Below are 19545 nucleotides of genomic sequence, written 5' to 3' on the forward strand. Positions count from 1 at the left end.
AAAGTGCTGCCTGCTCTCCATGTGCACAGCACGTTCTTCTTACTGCAAAACTCAACAACCTCAGTGTCTTATTATGTTTTTTCTCGTCTGAAGTTACTTTCTTGATTTATTTGACCCCACTTTTGAAGTTCACTGGGGATTCCAATGTTTATCTATATTTACAAATGAGTGTTGCTGTGCAACTTCTTTTCTAAGTGCATAACTTACTGGTTTAGTAAGCTGTGAAAAGTGATGTGTTCTTGAAGTCTATCTCTTCTTGTTGTCCTAGAAGTAAATGAGTCTATGATGCCAGAACTGCAGGAAAATAAGATGCCCAGATTACTGCCTAACTCTTCTCAGACTAATACATGAGTGATAAAGCAACACTGATATTTGGGAGTTGTCTCTCCTGTAGCTAGTGTTATTTGACCTGACACAGAAATTAGTCTTTGAGTTGGGATGCTTCTCTAACTAATCTTAAAATTATGGCATTGGCTCAGAGTCTGGAGGTGGTTGGCAAGGAATCTGATATTGGAAGCCATAAATGTGGTGATACATTATATTCAATGGCAAAATGTTTGCAGTAATGATTGTCCATGGTATTCTGAGAGGCAGACCAAATATTGGTTACTTGTTGACTTGACCAGGGTATTTCAATAGACGTAAGTCAGGAAAAAGTTTCTGGTTGGCAGGTCAGAAATAAAAAATAAAAAATGAAAAGCATCGATACAGCCCAGATATTCAAAACCTTGTTGAATTTGGAAACTCAACACTTGTAAGCCCTAAAGGGTAAGAGATGAGGTTAGAAGTGGTTTTGAAGTTGAAGTCCAATTTCAGTTGACTGTAACAAGAGAGAAAAGAGGCAGAAGTTTTAGTCTTTCCACCTGTGTGCCAGGGAGCCTCATGGTAGTTGAATTATGTTCAGGACCAAGGCAGCAATTTAATCAGGTCAGAAAATTACTTCCAGAAAAGGATGTGAGTGAGGTCTCTGGGACATACAAATGATTGGAGGATAGAATTATTTGGGGTGCCTTATAAATTTCTGAGGGAATTGACAATGAAATAAACTATGTTCAAAAAAAAAAGACTGATTTTTCAAGAATTGTAACGACTTTCCAACCCTCCTTTCCCAACTTTCCACCCTACCTACTTCAGCTGTGGTCAGTATAGGTGACTAGAAGGGACTATCCACTTTGAGTTCTATACAAGGTCTACAGAGAATAATTGTTAAGGAAAGCTCTTTCAGAGAATAGTATCAGAGACTACGAGTGGCAAGGAGGAGAAGGAAGACAAAGATTGTAAAACTTTGTTACTGTTTTGTATGATGGTTCTTATTTCATCTTTTCCATCCGGTATTTTTGAGGTATAATTGACAAATTAAATTGGACATATTTACTGTGTATAATGGGATGATTTGACATATGTGTGCTTTGTGCAGTGATTACTACCATCGGTTACTTAATACATTAATCACTTCAACATTAACCATTTAAATATGTCTATGTCAGTGTATGTGTGTGTGTGTTTGTGTGTTTGTGTTTGTGTGTGTGTGTGTGATGAGAATGCTTAAGGTCTATTTTCTCAGCAAGTTTCAACTACACAACTGAGTGTTATTAACTAGACTCACCATGATATTCTGTAGACTCCCAGAGCTTCTTCATTGTATGACTGCAGGCTTGTATCCATTACCCAATATCTCCTGTTTTGATGAACCCCTCAGCCCCTGCTGACCACCATTCTACTGTCTGTTTCTGTGACATCTATGAGTTTGGAATCACATTCCTCAATAAACAGTGACTCAAAGAAGAAATAAGAGATAAATAGAAAATACTTTGGGATGAATGAAAATGCAAAGAAAACATAGGAGAGCTTTAGGGATAAATGTAATGCAGTGCATAGAGAGCAACTTACTGCTAGAGGCATCTATGTTGCAAAAGATAAAAGATCTCAAATCAGTAACCTGAAAGAGATGTATGCATGTCTGTGGGTTTATGAAATTACGAAACTCCTAACACTAAATACAACAAAATATAGCAATGAATTTTCTTGGCTGTTTATTAGATGTGTTCATTTTTGAACAACTTTATGTTTTCCAAATTATATATTACATGCTGTAATTTTATTTTTATTACAATTTATTATAATATTTAAATATTTTATAGTAGTGAAGATGTGGCTGAGCTCGAAGGAAAGGTTAGGTCCTTGTCTTCTGTCACGTGCTTTACTCGTGACTCTTTCTCAGGTCTCAAGTGTCTCTTCTTTCTCTTCCCCTCCTCTTCATTTTCTTCTTCTTCTACCTTTCCCATTATAAAACCACATTCCTTAAAGGCTTCCTGATTAAATGCCCAAGAAAAGTTACTAGACAAGTTTTTCCTTCTGACTGCAGGTAAAATTATGAAAGATATTACAGGATTATTGCTAAATACATGGGCAACATGTCAAAGTACCAAACTGCACAGTTAAGTTGTATTTATTGGACAGTGAAGGTAATATGGCAGGTTGAGGGCTCTGGATGGATGATAAAGAAGATAGAGAATAAACAGTAGAAAATTCTTTTTTTAAAACATGTTTTTTGGAGTATAATTGCTTTACAGTGGTGTGTTATTTTCTGCGTTATAGCAAAATTACTCAGGAATACATATAAATATATCCCCAGATCTCTTCCCTCTTGAGTCTACCTTCCTCCCACCCTCCCTATCCCATCCCTCTCATTTGTCAGAAGGCAACGAGTTGATCTCCCTGTGTTTTGCGTCTGCTTCCCACCAGCTATCAATTTTACCTTTGGTAGTGTATAGATACTATATGTACCTGCCACTCTCTCTGTTTGTCCCAGCTTACCCTCCGCCCTCCCCATGTTCTCACGTCCATTCTCTAGTAGGTCTGCGCCTTTTTCCCCATCCTTCCCCTAGATTGTTCATTACTTTTTCTTTTACATCCATATGCATGTGTCCGCATATGGTATTTTTTCCCCTTTCTGACTTACTTCACTCTGTATGAGAGACTGTAGGTCTATCCACCTGACTACAAATAACTCAATTTCGTTTCTTTTAATGGCTGAATAATATTCCATTGTATATATGTACCACATCTTCTTTAACCATTCATCTGTTGATGGACACTTAGGTTGCTTCCATGTCCTGGCTATTGTAAATAGAGCTGCAATGAATATTGTGTTACATGACTCTTTTTCAGTTATGGTTTTCTCAGGATATATGCCCAGTTTTGGGATTGCTGGGTGCTTTGTTGGGCTATTTTTAGATTTTCAAGGAACCTCCATACTGATCTCCATATTGGCTGTATAAATTTACATTCCCACCAACAGTGCAAGAGGGTTCCCCCTTCTCACCCTCTCCAGCATTTATTGTTTGTATTTATTTTCATGATGGCCATTCTGAGTAGTGTGAGGTGATATCTCCTTGTTGTTTTTATATGCATTTTTCTAATGATTAATGATATTGAGCATTCTTTCATGTGTCTGTTGGCAACATAATTATCTTCTTTAGAGAAATTTCTATTTAGGTCTTCTGCCTGGATTTGGATTGTTTGTTTGTTTTTTTTGATATTAAGCTGTATGAGCTGCTTGTAAAGTTTGGAAATTAATCCTTTGTAAGTTGCCTCATTTGGAAATATTTTCTCCTATTCTGAGGTTTGTCTTTTTGTCTTGTTTATGGTTTCCTTTGCTGTGCAAACACTTTTAGTTTCATTACATTCCATTTGTTTCTTTTTTGTTTTATTTCCATTTATCTAAGAGGTGGGTCAAAAGGGATCTTGCTGTGATAAATGTCATAGAGTGTTCTGCCTCTGTTTTTCTCTAAGAGTTTGATAGTGTCTGGTGTTATATTTAGGTCTTTAATCCATTTTGAATGTATTTTTGTGTATGGTGTTAGGGAGTGTTCTAATTTCCTTGTTTACATGTGCTGTCCACTTTTCCCAACACCAGTTATTGAAGAGGCTGCCGTTTCTCCATTGTATATTCTTGCTTCCTTTATCAAAAACAAGGTGACCATATGTGCACGAGTTTATGTCTGGGTTTTCTATACTGTTCCTTTGATCTATATTTCTGTTTTTGTGCCAGTACCATACTGTCTTCATTACTGTGATGTTGTAGTATAGTCTGGAATCAGGAACCTGATTCCTCCAGCTCGGTTTTTCTTTCTCAAGATTGCCTTGGCTATTTGGGGTCTTTTGTGTTTCCATACAAATTGTGACATTTTTTGTTCTTGTTCTGTGAAAAATGCCTTTGGTAGTTTGATCGAGATTGCATTGAAACTGTAGAGTGCTTTGGGTAGTATAGTCAGTTTCACAATGTTGTTTCTTACAATACAAGAACATGGTATATCTCTCCCTCTGTTTCTATCATCTTTAATTTCTTTCAGCAGTGTCTTCTAGTTTTCTGCATACAGATATTTTGTCTTCTTAGGTAGGTTTATTCCTACGTAGTTTATTCTTTTCGTTGCAGTGGTAAATGGGAGTGCTTCCTTAATTTCGCTTTCAGATTTTTATCATTAGTGTATAGAAATGACAGAGATTTCTGTGCATTAATTTTGTATCCTGCTACTTTACCAAATTCATTGATTAGCTCTAGTAGTTTTCTGGTAGCATCTTTAGGATTCTCTATGTATAGTATCATGTCATCTGCAATCAGTGACAGCTTTAGTTCTTCTTTTCCAACTTGGATTCCTTTTATTTCTTTTTATTCTCTGATTGCTGTGGCTAAAACTTCTAAAACTATGTTGAATAAGAGTGGTGAGAGTGGGCAACCTTGTCTTCTTCCTGATCTTAGTGGAAATGTTTTCAGTTTTTCACCATTGAGGATGATGTTGGCTGTGGGTTTGTCATAAATGGCCTTTATTATGTTGAGGAAAGTTCCCTCTATGCCTACTTTCTGCAGGGTTTTTATCATAAATGGGTGTTGAATTTTGTCAAAAGCTTCTCTGCATCAATTGAGATGATCGTATGATTTTTCTCCTTCAGTATGTTAATATGGTGTATCACGTTGATTGATTTGCGTATATTGAAGAATCCTTGCATTCCTGGAATAAACCCCTCTTGATCATGGTGTATGATCCTCTTAATGTGCTGTTGGATTCTGTTTGCTAGTATTGTGTTGAGGATTTTTGTATCTATGTTCATCAGAGATATTGGCCTGTAGTTTTCATTCTTTGTGACAACCTTGCCTGGTTTTGTTATCCGGGTGATGTTGGCCTCGTAGAATGAGTTTGGGAGTGTTCCTCCCTCTGCTATATTTTGGAAGAGTTTGAGAAGGATAGGTGTTAGCTCTTCACTAAATGTTTCATAGAATTTGCCTGTGAAGCCGTCTGGTCCTCTGCTTTTTTTTTTCTTTCTTTTTTTAGTTTCTGCTTTATAACAAAGTGAATCAGTCATACATATACATCTGTTCCCACATCCCTACCCTCATGCATCTCCCTCCCTCCCATCCTCCCCATCCCACCCCTCCAGGTGGTCACAAAGCACCGAGCTGATATCCCTGTGCTCTGCGGCTGCTTCCCACTATCTATCTACCTTACGTTTGGTAGTGTATATATGTCCATGCCTCTCTGTCGTTTTGTCACAGCTTACCCTTCCCCCTCCCCATATCCTCAAGTCCATTCTCAAGATGGTCTGGGTCGTTTTTCCCGTTTTGCCCCTAGGTTCTTCATGACATTTTTTAAAATTCCATATATATATGTTAGCATACGGTATTTGTCTTTCTCTTTCTGATTGACTTCACTCTGTATGACAGACTCTAGGTCTATCCTCCTCATTACAAATAGCTCAGTTTCGTTTCTTTTTATGGCTGAGTAATATTCCATTGTATATATGTGCCACATCTTCTTTATCCATTCATCCGATGATGGACACTTAGGTTGTTTCCATCTCTGGGATATTGTGAATAGAGCTGCAATGAACATTTTGGTACATGTCTCTTTTGGAATTATGGTTTTCTCAGGGTATATGCCTAGTAGTGGGATTGCTGGATCATATGGTAGTTCTATTTTTAGTTTTTTAAGGAACCTCCATACTGTTCTCAATAGTGGCTGTACCAATTCACATTCCCACCAGCAGTGCAAAAGTGTTCCCTTTTCTCCACACCCTCTCCAGCATATAATGTTTCTAGATTTCTTGATGATGGCCATTCTGACTGGTGTGAGATGATATCTCATTGTAGTTTTGATTTGCATTTCTCTAATGATTAATGATGTTGAGCATTCTTTCATGTGTTTGTTGGCAGTCTGTATATCTTCTTTGGAGAAATGCCTATTTAAGTCTTCTGCCCATTTTTGGATTGGGTTGTTTGTTTTTTTGCTATTGAGCTGCATGAGCTGTTTATAAATTTTGGAGATTAATCCTTTGTCAGTTGCTTCATTTGCAAATATTTTCTCCCATTCAGAGGGTTGTCTTTTGGTCTTGTTTATGGTTTCCTTGGCTGTGCAAAAGCTTTTAAGTTTCATTAGGTCCCATTTGTTTATTTTTGTTTTTATTTCCATTTCCCTAGGAGGTGGGTCCAAAAGGATCTTGCTGTGATTTATGTCATAGAGTGTTCTGCCTATGTTTTCCTCTAAGAGTTTGATAGTTTCTGGACTTATGTTTAGGTCTTTAATCCATTTTGAGCTTATTTTTGTGTAAGGTGTTAGGGAGTGATCTAATCTCATACTTTTACATGTCCTTGTCCAGTTTTCCCAGCACCACTTATTGAAGAGGCTGTCCTTTCTCCACTGTATATTCCTGCCTCCTTTATCAAAGATAAGGTGACCATATGTGCGTGGGTTTATCTCTGGGCTTTCTATCCTGTTCCATTGATCTATCTTTCTGTTTTTGTGCCACTACCATACTGTCTTCATTATAGTAGCTTTGTAGTATAGTCTGAAGTCAGGGAGCCTGATTCCTCCAGCTCCGTTTTTCGTTCTCAAGATTGCTTTGGCCATTCGGGGTCTTTTGTTTTTCCAAACAAATTTTGAATTTTTTTGTTCTACTTCTGTGAAAAATGCCAGTGGTAGTTTGATAGGGATTGCATTGAATCTGTAGATTGCTTTGGGTAGTAGAGTCATTTTCACAATATTGATTCTTCCAATCCAGGAGCATGGTATATCTCTCCATCTATTTGTATCATCTTTAATCTCTTTCATCAGTGTCTTATAATTTTCTGCATACAGGTCTTTTGTCTCCTTAGGTAAGTTTATTCCTAGATATTTTATTCTTTTTGTTGCAATGGTAAATGGGAGTGTTTTCTTGATTTCATTTTCAGATTTTTCATCATTAGTGTACAGGAATGCCAGAGATTTCTGTGCATTAATTTTGTATCCTGCTACTTTACCAAATTCATTGATTAGCTCTAGTAGTTTTCTGGGAGCATCTTTAGGATTCTCTATGTAAAGTATCATGTTATTTGCAAACAGTGACAGCTTTACTTCTTCTTTTCCAATTTGGATTCCTTTTATTTCCTTTTCTTGTCTGATTGCTGTGGCTAAAACTTCCAAAACTAGGTTGAATAAGAGTGGTGAGAGTGGGCAGCCTTGTCTTCTTCCTGATCTTAGTGGAAATGGTTTCAGTTTTTCACCATTGAGGAAAATGTTGGCTGTGGGTTTGTCATATATGGCCTTTATTATGTTGAGGAAAGTTCCCTCTATGCCTACTTTCTGCAGGGTTTTTATCATAAATGGGTGTTGAATTTTGTCGAAAGCTTTCTCTGCATCTATTGAGATGATCATATGGTTTTTCTCCTTCAACATGTTAATATGGTGTATCACATTGATTGATTTGAATATATTGAAGAATCTTTGCATTCCTGGAATAAACCCCACTTGATCATGGTGTATGATCCTTTTAATGTGCTGTTGGATTCTGTTTGCTAGTATTTTGTTGAGGATTTTTGCATCTATGTTCATCAGTGATATTGGCCTGTAGTTTTCTTTGTTTGTGTCATCCTTGCCTGGTTTTGGTATCAAGGTGATGGTGGCCTTGTAGAATGAGTTTGGGAGTGTTCCTTCCTCTGAAATTGTTTGGAAGAGTTTGAGAAGGATGGGTGTTAGCTCTTCTCTAAATGTTTGATAGAATTCGCCTGTGAAGCCATCTGATCTTGGGCTTTTTGTTGGAAGAATTTTAATCACAGTTTCAATTTCAGTGCTTGTGATTGGTCTATTCATATTTTCTATTTCTTGCTGATTCAGTGTTGGCAGGCTGTGCATTTCTAAGAATTTGTCTGTTTCTTCCAAGTTGTCCATTTTATTGGCATAGAGTTTCTTGTAGTAATCTCTCATGATCTTTTGTATTTCTGCACTGTCAGTTGTTACTTCTCCTTTTTCATTTCTAATTCTATTGATTTGAGTCTTCTCCCTTTTTTTCTTGATGACTCTGGCTAATGGTTTGTCTATTTTGTTTATCTTCTCTAAGAACCAGCTTTTGTTTTATTGATCTTTGCTATCATTTCCTTCATTTCTTTTTCATTTATTTCTGATCTGATCTTTATGACTTCTTGCCTTCTGCTAGCTTTGGGGTTTTTTTATTCTTCTTTCTCTAACTGCTTTAGGTGCAGGGTCAGGTTGTTTACTCGAGATGTTTCCTGTTTCTTAAGGTGGGATTGTATTGACATAAACTTCCCCCTTAGAACTGCTTTTGCTGCATCCCATAGGTTTTGAGTCGTCATGTTTCCATTGCCATTTGTTTCGAGGTAATTTTTAATTTCCTCTTTGATTTCTTCACTGATCACTTCGTTATTGAGTAGTGTATTGTTTAGCCTCCATGTGTTTGTATTTTTTACAGATCTTTTCCTGTCATTGATGTCTAGTCTCATAGCATTGTGGTCGGAAAAGATACTTGATACAATTTCAATTTTCTTAAATTTACCAAGGCTTGATTTCGGTCCCAAGATATGATGCATCCTGGAGAATGTTCCATGAGCACTTGAGAAAAATGTGTATTCTGTTGTTTTGGGATGGAATGTCCTATAAATATCAATTAAGTCCATCTTGTTTAATGTATCGTTTAAAGCTTGTGTCTCCTTATTTATGTTCATTTTGTATGATCTGTCCATTGGTGAAAGTGGGGTGTTAAAGTCCCCTACTATGAGTGAGTTACTGTCGATTTCCCCTTTTATGGCTTTTAGTATTTGCCTTATGTAGTGACGTGCTCCTATGTTGGGTGCATAAATATTTACAATTGTTATATCTTCTTCTTGGATCTATCCCTTTATCATTATGTAGTGTCTTTCTTTGTCTCTTCTAATAGTCTTTATTTTAAAGTCTATTTTGTCTGATATAAGAATTGCTACTCCAGCTTTCTTTTGATTTCCATTTGCATGGAATATCTTTTTCCATCCCCTTACTTTCAATCTGTATGTGTCTCTAGGTGTGAAGTGGGTCTCTTGTAGACAGCATATATATGGGTCTTGTTTTTGTATCCATTCAGCCAATCTGTGTCTTTTGGTGGGAGCATTTAATCCATTTACATTTAAGGTAATTATTGATATGTATGTTCCTATTCCCATTTCCTTAATTGCTTTGGGTTCATTATTGTAGGTATATTCCTTCTGTTGTGTTTCTTGCCTAGAGAAGTTCCTTTAGCATTTGTTGTAAAGCTGGTTTGGTGGTGCTGAACTCTCTCAGCTTTTGCTTGTCTGTAAAGGTTTTAATTTCTCCACCAAATCTGAATGAGTTCCTTGCTGGGTAGAGTAATCTTGGTTGCAGGTTTCTCTCCTTCATCACTTTAATTATGTCCTGCCACTCCCTTCTGGCTTGTAGAGTTTCTGCTGAGAGATCAGCTGTTAACCTGATGGGGATTCCCTTGTGTGTTATTTGTTGTTTTTCCCTTGCTGCTTTTAATATGATTTCTTTGTGTTTAATTTTTGACAGTTTGATTAATATGTGTCTTGGCGTATTTCTCCTTGGATTTATTCTGTATGGGACTCTCTGTGCCTCCTGGACTTGATTAACTATTTCCTTTCCCATATTAGGGAAGTTTTCAACTATAATCTCTTCAAATATTTCCTCAGTCCCTTTCTTTTTCTCTTCTTCTTCTGGAACCCCTATAATTCGAATGTTGGTGCATTTAATGTTGTCCCAGAAGTCTCTGAGACTGTCCTCTGTTCTTTTCATTCTTTTTTCTTTATTTTCCTCTGCATCATTTATTTCCACTATTTTATCTTCCACCTCACTTATCCGTTCCTCTGCCTCAGTTATTCTGCTATTGATCCCTTCTAGAGTATTTTTCATTTCATTTATTGTGTTTTTAATCAATGCTTGATTCATCTTTAGTTCTTCTAGGTCCTTGTTAACTGTTCCTTGCATTTTGTCTATTCTGTTTCCAAGATTTTGGATCTTGGAAATAGAATCTTGGATCATCTTTACTAGCATTATTCTGAATTCTTTTTCAGGTAGACTGCGTATTACCTCTTCATTTGTTAGTTCTGGTAGGTTTTTATCTTGCTCCTTCACCTGCTGTGTGTTTTTCTGTCTTCTCATTTTGCTTATGTTACTGTGTTTGGGGTCTCCTTTTTGCCGGCTGCAGATTCGTAATTCCTGTTGTTTTTGGTGTCTGTCCCCCGTGGCTAAGGTTGTTTCAGTAGGTTGTGTAGGCTTCTTGTTGTGGGGGACTAGTGCCTGTGTTCTGGTGGTTGATGCTCGATCTTGTCTTTCTGGTGGAGAGATCCACGTCTGGTGGTGTGTTTTGGGGTGCCTGTGGCCTTATTATGTTTTTAGGCATCCTCTCTGTTAATGGGTGGGGTTGTGTTCCTGCCTTGTTAGTTGCTTGGCATAGGGTGACCAGCACTGTAGTTTGCTGGTCGTTGACTGAAACTGGGTGCTGGTGTTGAGATGGAGATCTCTGGGAGATTTTCGCTGCTTGATATTATGTGGAGCTGGGAGGTCTCTTGTGGACCCGTGTCCTGAAGTTGGCTCTCCCATTTCAGAGGCACAGCACTGACTCTTGGCTGCAGCACCTTTCATCTACCCGGCTCAGAATAAAAGGGAGAAAAAGTAGAAAGAAAGAATTAGTAGAATAAAGAAAGAGAGAGAGAAAGAAAGGAAGAAGGAAAGAAATGAAGGAATGAAGAAAGAAAGAAAGAGAGAAAGTAGGGAGGGATCGAGTAAGGAAGGAAAGAAAGGAGGGAGAGGGGGAGGAATGAAAGAAAAAGGAAGAGTGAATGGAAGAAGGGAGGGAGGGAGGGAGGAAGGAAAGAAAGGGAGAAAGAAGGAAAGGAGGGGCAGAGGGAGGGAGGGAGGAAGGGAAGGTAGGGAAAAAAGAAAGAGCAGGTAAAGTAAAATAGAATAAAGTATGAAATATAGTAGCGTTATTAAAATTAAAAAGTAATTATTGAAAAAAGAAACGGACAGATAGAACCCTGGGACATATGGTGGAAGCAAAGCTATACAGAGAGAATCTTACACAGAAGAATACACATACACATTCACAAAAAGAGAGCAGGGGGAAAAATCAAAAATCTTGCTCTCCAAGTCCACCTCCTCAATTTGGGATAATTCGTTGTAAAAAGAGGAAAAGGGCGAGAAGTCTGAAATCTTGTTCTCTAAGTCCACCTCCTGAATTTGGGATAATTCGTTGTAAAAACAGGAAAAGGGGGGAAAGTCTTAAATCTTGTCCTCAAAGTCCACTTCCTCAATTTGGGATGATTTGCTGTCCATTCATGCTCTCCACAGACGCAGGGCACATCAAGTGGACTGTGGAGCTTTAATCCGCTGCCTACGAGGCTGCACAGAGAGATTTCCCTGTCTCTTCTCTGCTCTCACAGCTCCCGGTTCTCAGGCTTGGACCTGGCCCCGCCTCTGTGCATAGGTCGCCGGAGAGCGTCTGTTCTTCGCTCACACAGGAAGTGTTTGAAGGAGGCGCTGATTCGGGGGCTCTGGCTCAGTCAGGCAGAGGGGAGGGAGGGGCGCACAGTGTGGGGTGGGCCTGCGGTGGCAGAGGCTGGCGTGACATTGCACCAGAGCATGGCGCTCCGTGCGCTTTCCCGGGAAAGCTGTCCCTGGGTCCCGGGACCCCGGTAGTGGCGGGGTGCACAGGGCCCCCAGAAGGCGGGGCGGACAGTGACCCGCGGTCGCACACCGGCCCCACGGCGGCAGCAGCAGCAGCAGCCCCAGCGTCCCACGCCAGTCTCTGGGGTCCGCGCCTTTAGCCGCGGCTCGCGCCCGTCTCCGGCGCTTCCCAAAGCATCCCTCTTAATGCCCTCACCTCGCGCAGCAGGAAACAAAAGGGAAGAAAAAGCCTCTTGCCTCTTCGGCAGCTCCAGACCCTTTCCCCGGACTCCCTCCGGGCTAGCCGTGGTGCACTAACCCCTTCAGGCTCTCTTCCTGCCGCCAGCCCCCGTCCTCTCCCTGTGCTCCGACTGAAACCGTATACCCGAGTGTCAGCTCCCAGCCCCGCCCGCCCCGGCGGCCGAGCAGACAAGCCTCTCGGACTGGTGTGTGCCTGAGGACATCGATCCTCTGTGCCAGAATCTCTCCGCTTTGCCCTCCACACCCCTGTTGCTGTGCTCTCCTCCACTACTCCGAAGCTTCCCCCCTCTGCCACCTGCAGTCTCTGCCCACGAAGGGGCTTGTAGTGTGTGGAAACCTTTCCTTCCTCACGGCTCCCTCCCACTGGTGCAGGTCCCATCCCTATCCTTTTTTTTCTGTTTATTCTTTTTTCTTTTGTCCTACCCAGGTATGTGGGGAGTCCCTTGCCTTTTGGGGGGTCTGAGGTCTTCTGTCAGCGTTCAGTACGTGTTCTCTAGGAATTGTTCCACGTGTAGATGAATTTCTGATGTATCTGTGGGGAGGAAGGTGATCTCCACGTCTTACTCTTCCGCCATCTTCCCAGGGTCCCCCTGCCAGGGAGCTGACTCAAGCCACTCTGCTTTCGCACCTCCATTCGAGGGAGCCCCTCTGCTTTTTTTTGTTGGAAGATTTTTAATCACAGTTTCAATTTCAGTGTTTGTGATTGTTCTGTTCATATTTTATATTTCTTCCTAATTCAGTCTTGGCACGTTGTGAATTTCTAAGAATTTTTCCATTTCTTCCAGGTTGTCCATTTTATTGGCATAGAGTTGCTTGTTGTAATCTCTCATGATGTTTTGTATTTCTCAGTATCAGTTGTTATTTCTCCTTTTTCATTTCTAATTCTATTGATTTGAGTCTTCTCCCTTTTTTTCTTCACGAATCTGGCTAATGGTTTATCAATTTGGTTTATGTTCTCAAACAATCATCTTTTAGTTTTATTGATCTTTGCTTTCTTTCCTTCTGGTAACTTTTGGGTTTTTTTGTTCTTCTTTCTCTAATTGTTTTAGGTGCAAGGTTAGGTTGTTTATTCGAGATGTATCTTGTTTCTTAAGGAAGGATTGTATTGCTATAAACTCCCCTCTTAGAACTGCTTTTTCTGCATCCCATAGGTTTTGGGTCGTCGTGTCTCCATTGTCATTTGTTTCTAGGTATTTTATGATTTCCTCTTTGACTTCTTCAGTGACCACTTCTTCATTAAGTAGTGTATTGTTTAGCCTCCATGTGTTTGTATTTTTTACAGATCTTTTCCTGTAATTGATATCTAGTCTCATAGCATTGTGATCTGAAAGATACTTGCTACACTTTCAATTTTCTAAAATTTACCGAGGCTTGATTTGTGACCAAAATATGATCTATTCTGGAGATTGTTCCATGAGCACTTGAGAAAAATGTGTATTCTCTTTTTTTTTTTTGGATGGAATGTCCTACAAATATCAATTAAGTCCATCATGTTTTATGTATCATTTAAAGCTTGTGTTTCCTTATTTATTTTCATTTTGCATGGTCTGTCCATTAGTGAAAGTGGGGTGTTAAAGTCCCCTACTATGAATGTGTTATTGTTGATTTCCCCTTTTATGGCTGTTAGTATTTGCCTTATGTATTGATGTGCTCCTATGTTGTGTGCATAAATATTTACAATTTTTATATCTTCTTCTTGGATCGATCCCTTGATCATTATGTAGTGAACTTCTTTGTCTCCTCTAATAGTCTTTATTTTAAAGTCTATTTTGTCTGATATGAGAATTGTTACTGCAGCTTTCTTTTGATTTCCATTTGCATGGAACATCTTTCTCCATCCCCTCACTTTCAGTCTGTATGTGTCTCTAGGTCTGAAGTGGGTCTCTTGTAGACAGCATATATATGGGTCTTGTTTTTGTATCCATTCAGTCAGTCTTTTTCTTTTGGTGGGAGCATTTCATCCATTTATATTTATGGTAATTATCGATATGTATGTTCCTATTCTCATTTTCTCAATTCTTTTGTATTTTTTATTGTAGGTCTTTCCCTTCTCTTGTGTTTCTTGCCTAGAGAAGGTCCTTTAGCTTTTGTTGTAAAGTTGGATTGGTGGTGCTGAACTCTCTCAGCTTTTGCTTGTCTGTAAATATTTTAATTTCTCGATCAAATCTGAATGAGATCCTTGCTGTGTAGAGTAATCTTGGTTGTAGATTTTTCTCCTGCATCACTTTAAATATGTCCTGCCATTTCATCTGGCTTGCAGAGTTTCTGCTGAAAGATCAGCTGTTAATCTTATGGGGATTCCCTTGTATTTTTTTGTTGTTTTTCCCTTGCTGCTTTTTATTTTTTTCAGTACGTGGCCCTCTCACTGTTGTGGCCTCTCTCACTATGCAGCACAGGCTCTGGATGCACAGTCTTAGAGGCCATGGCTCACGGGCCATGCCACTCTGTGGCATGTGGGATCTTCCCGGACTGGGGCATGAACCCATGTCCCCTGTATCAGCTGGAAAAATTCCCAACCAGTGCGCCACCAGGGAAGCCCCCCTTGCTGCTTTTAATATGTTTTCTTTGTATTTAACTTTTGACAGTTTGATTAATATGTGTCTTGGCGTGTTTCTCCTTCGATTTACCCTATATGGGACTCTCTGCACTTCATGGACTTGGTGAACTATTTCCTTTCCCATATTAGGGAAGTTTTCAACTATAATCTCTTCAAATATTTTCTCAGTCCCTTTCTTTTTCCCTTTTTCTTCTGGGACCTCTATGATTCGAATGTTGGTGCATTTAATGTTGTCCCAGAGGTCTCTGAGACTGTCCTCAGTTCTTTTCATTCTTTTTTCTTTATTGTGATTTGCAGTAGTTATTTCCACTATTTTATCTTCCATGTCAGTTATCCGTTCCTCTGCCTCAGTTATTGTGCTATTGATCCCTTGTAGAGTATTTTAAATTTCATTTATTGTGTTGTTCATCATTGGTTTCTTCCTCTTTATTTCTTCTAGATCGTTGTTAAATGTTTCTTGCATTTTCTGTATTCTATTTCCAAGATTTTGGATATCTTTACTATCATTATTCTGAATTCTTTTTCAGGTAGACTGCCTATTTCCTCTTCAGTTGTTAGGTCTGGTGGGTTTTTATCTTGCTCCTTCATCTGCTGTGTGTTTTCCTGTCTTCTAATTTTGCTTATCTTACTGTGTTTAGGGTCTCTTTTTTGCAGGCTGCAGGTTCGAAGTTCCTGTTGTTTTTGGTGTCTGTGCCCAGTGGCTAAAATCAGTTCAGTGTGTTGGGTAGGCTTCCTGGTGGAGGGGACTAGTGCCTGTGTTCTGGTGGATGAGGCTGGTTCTTATCTTTCTGGTAGGCATGTCCACGTCTGGTTGTGTGTTTTGGGGTGTCTGTGGCCTCATTATGATTTTAGGCAGCCTCTCCGCTAATGGGTGGGGTTGTGTTCCTTTCTTGCTAGTTGTTTTGCATTGGGTGTCCAGCACTGTAACTTGTTGGTCGTTGAGTGAAGCTGGGTTTTGATGTTGAGATGGAGATCCCTGGGAGATTTTCGCCATTTGATATTACGTGGAGTTGGGAGGTCTCTTGTGGACCAGTGTCCTGAACTTGTCTCTCCCACCTCAGAGTCACAGCACTGACTCCTGGCTGCTACACCAAGAGCCTTTCATCCACATGGCTCAGAATAAAAGGGAGAAAAAGTAGAAAGAGAGAAAGAAAGAGGATAAAAGAAAACAAGATAAAGTAAGATAAAATAAAGTTATTAAAATAAAAAATAATTATTAAGAAAAAAAATTTTAAGTCAGAAACAAACAAAAAAGGACAGATAGAACCCTAGGATATATGGTGAAAACAAAGCTATACAGACAAAATCTCACAGAGAAGCATACACATACACACTCACAAAAAGAAGAAAAAAGGAAAAAATAATAAATCTTGCACTCAAAGTCCACCTCCTCAATTTGGGTTAATTCTTTGTCTATTTAGGTATTCCACAGATGCAGGGTACATCAAGTTGATTGTGAAGATTTAATCCGCTGTTCCTGTTTCTGCTGGGAGAGATGTCCCTTTCTCTTCTTTTTTTGTATAGCTCCCGGGGCTCAGCTTTGGATTTGGCCCTGCCTCTGCCTGTAGGTCACCTGAGGCCATCTGTTCTTCGCTCAGACAGGACGGGGTTAAAGGAGTCAGTGATTCAGTTGTTCTGGCTCACTGAGGCCGGGAGGAGGGAGGGGCATGATGCGAGGTGACCCTGCGGTGGCAGAGGCCGGCATTACATTGCACCAGCCTGAGGTGCGCCGTGCGTTCTCCCGGGGAAGTTGTCCCTGGATCCCGGGACCCTGGCAGTGGCAGTCTGCACAGGCTACCCGGAAGGGAAGTGTGGATAGTGACCTGTGCTCGCATACAGGTTTCTTGGTGGTGGTGGCAGCAGCCTTAGTGTGTCATCCCCGTCTCTGTGGTCTGCGCTGTTAGCCGCAGATTGCTTCTGTCTCCAGAGCTTCTCCAAGCAGCGCTCTTATTCCCCTCTCCACGTGCACCAGGAAACAAAGAGGGAAGAAAAAGTCTGCATCTTCGGCAGGTCCAGATTTTTCCCCGGACTCCCTACCGGCCAGCTGTGGTGCACCAGCCCCCTCAGGCTGTGTTCACGCTGCCAGTCCTCTCCCTGCATTCCTACCAAAGCACGAGCCTCAACTCCCAGCTCCCGCCCGCCCCAGCGGCCAAGCAGGCAAGCCCCTCGGGCTGGTGAGTGCTGGTCGGCACTGATCCTCTGTGAGAAAATCTGTCCGCTTTGCCCTCTGCACCCCTGTGGCTGCGCTGTCCTCCGCGGATCCAAAGCTTCCCCCCTCCACGACCCGCAGTCTCCGCCCATGAAGGGGCTTCCTAGTGTGTGGAAACCTTTCCTCTTTCACAGCTCCCTCCCACTGGTGCAGGTCCCGCCCCTATTCTCTTGTCTCTGTTTATTCTTTTTTCTTTTGCCCTACCCAGGTATGTGGGGGAGTTTCTTGCCTTTGGGGCGGTCTGAGGTCTTCTGCCAGCGTTCAGTAGGTGTTCTGTAAGAGTTGTTCCGCGTGTAGATATATTTCTGATATATCTGTGGGGAGGAAGGCAATCTCCACGTCTTACTCTTCTGCCATCTTCCCCGCCGTCTCCCAAGTCGTGAGTATATGAACCAGGAAGGCAAGTCTCAGTGTTGCCGACCTTGTGCGTCTTGGATCCAGGAAGGAGGGGGAGGTGCGTGCATCTGGAAGTGCGTCTGCATGACAGGCTCCCCCGACTTTGACCTGATTTGTGTATATTGAAGTATCCTTGCATTCCTGGGATAAACCCCACTTGATCAAGGTGTATGATCCTTTTAATGTGCTGTCAGATTCTGTGTGCTAGCATTTTGTTGAGGATTTTTACATCTATTTCATCGGTGATATTGGTCTGTAGTTTCCTTTGTGACATATTTGTCTGGTTTTGGTATCAGTGTGATGGTGGCCTCATAGAATGATTTCTGGAGTGTTCCTCCCTCTGCTGTATTTTGGAAGAGTTTGAGAAGGATAGGTGTTAGTTCTTCTCTAAATGTTTGATAGAATTCACCTGTCAACCCACCTGGCCCTGGGCTTTTGTATATTTGAAGATTTTAAATCACAGCTTTAATTTCAGTGCTTGTGTGTCATTTGTTTATATTTTCTATTGCTTCCTGGTTCAATCTCGGAACCTGTGCTTTTCTAAGAATTTGTCCATTTCTTCCAAGTTGTCCATTTTATTGGCTTATAGTTGTTTGTAGTAATCTCTCATCGTGCTTTGTATTTCTCCAGGGTCTGTTGTTACTTCTTGCTTTTCATTTCTAATTCTATTGATTTGAGTCTTCTCCCTTCTTTTCTTGATGAGTCTGCCTAATGTTTTATCAATTTTGTTTAACTTCTCAAAGAACCAGCTTTTGGTTTTATTGATCTTGTCTATCATTTCCTTCACTTCTTTTTCTTTTATTCCTTATCTGATCTTTAAGATTTCTTTCCTTCTCCTAACTTTGGGTTTTTTGTTCCTCTTTCTCTAATTGCTTTAGCTGTAAGGTTAGGTTGTTTGTTTGAGATGTTTCTTGTTTCTTAAAGTAGGATTGTATTGCTATATATTTCCCTCTTAGAACTGCTTTTGTTCCATCCTATAGGTTTTGGGTCATCCTGTTTTCATTGTCTTTTTTTCCATGTATTTTTTGATTTCCTCTTTGATTTTTTCAGTGGTCTCTTGGTTATAAGTAGTGTATGGTTTAGTTTCCATGTGTTTTTATTTTTTACAGCTTGTTTCCTGTAATTGATATCTAGGCTCTTAGCACTCTGGTTAGAAAATATAATTGATACAATTTCAATTTTCTTAAATTTGCCAGGTCTTGATTTGTGACCCAAGACATGATCTGTCCTGGAGAATGTTCCATTAGCACTTAAGAAGAAAGTGTATTCCATTGTGTTTTGATGTAATGTTCTATAAATATCAATTAAGTCCATAATATTTAATGTATCATTTAAAGGTTGTGTTTCCTTTTTTATTTTCATTTTGGATGATCTTTCCTTTGGTAAAAGTGAGGTGCTGAAGTCCCCTACTACGATTATGTTACTGTTGATTTCCCCTTTTATGGCTGTTAGCATTTGCTTTATTTATTGAGGTGTTCCTATGTTAGGTACATAAATATTTCCAATTGTAATATCTTCTTGTTGAATTGATCCCTTGATCATTATGTAGTGTCCTTCTTTGTCTCTTGTAATAGTCTTTATTTTAAAGTCTATTTTGTCTGATATGAATATTGCTACTCCAGTTTTCTTTTGATTTCCATTTGCATGGAATATCTTTTTCCATCTCCTCACTTCTAGTCTGTATATATCCCCAGGTCTGACGTTAGTCTCTTGTAGACAGTATATATACAGATCTTGTTTTGTATCAATTTGGCCAGTCTATGTCTTTTGGTTGGTGCATTTAATCTGTTTACCTTTAAGGTAATTATCGATATGTATGTTCCTATTACCATTTTCTTAATTGTTTTGGGTTTGTTATTGTAGGTCTTTTCCTTCTCTTGTGTTTCCTGCCTAGAGAAATTCCTTTAGAATTTGTTGTAAAGCTTGTTTGGTGGTGCTGAATTCTCTTAGCTTTTGCTTTTCTGTAAAGGTTTTAATTTCTCTGTCAAATCTGAATTTGATCCTTGCTGGGTAAAGTAATTGTTGTTGTAGGCTTTTCCTTTTCATCACTTTAATTATGTCCTGCCACTCCCTTCTGGCTTGCAGAATTTCTGATGAATGATTAGCTGTTAACCTTATGGGAATTCCCTTGTTTGTTATTTGTTGTTTTTCCTTTGCTGCTTTTAATATTTTGTGTTTGT

Source organism: Mesoplodon bidens, assembly GCF_964165515.1.
Source record: "Mesoplodon bidens genome assembly, chromosome: 2".
NCBI lineage: Eukaryota > Metazoa > Chordata > Mammalia > Artiodactyla > Ziphiidae > Mesoplodon > Mesoplodon bidens.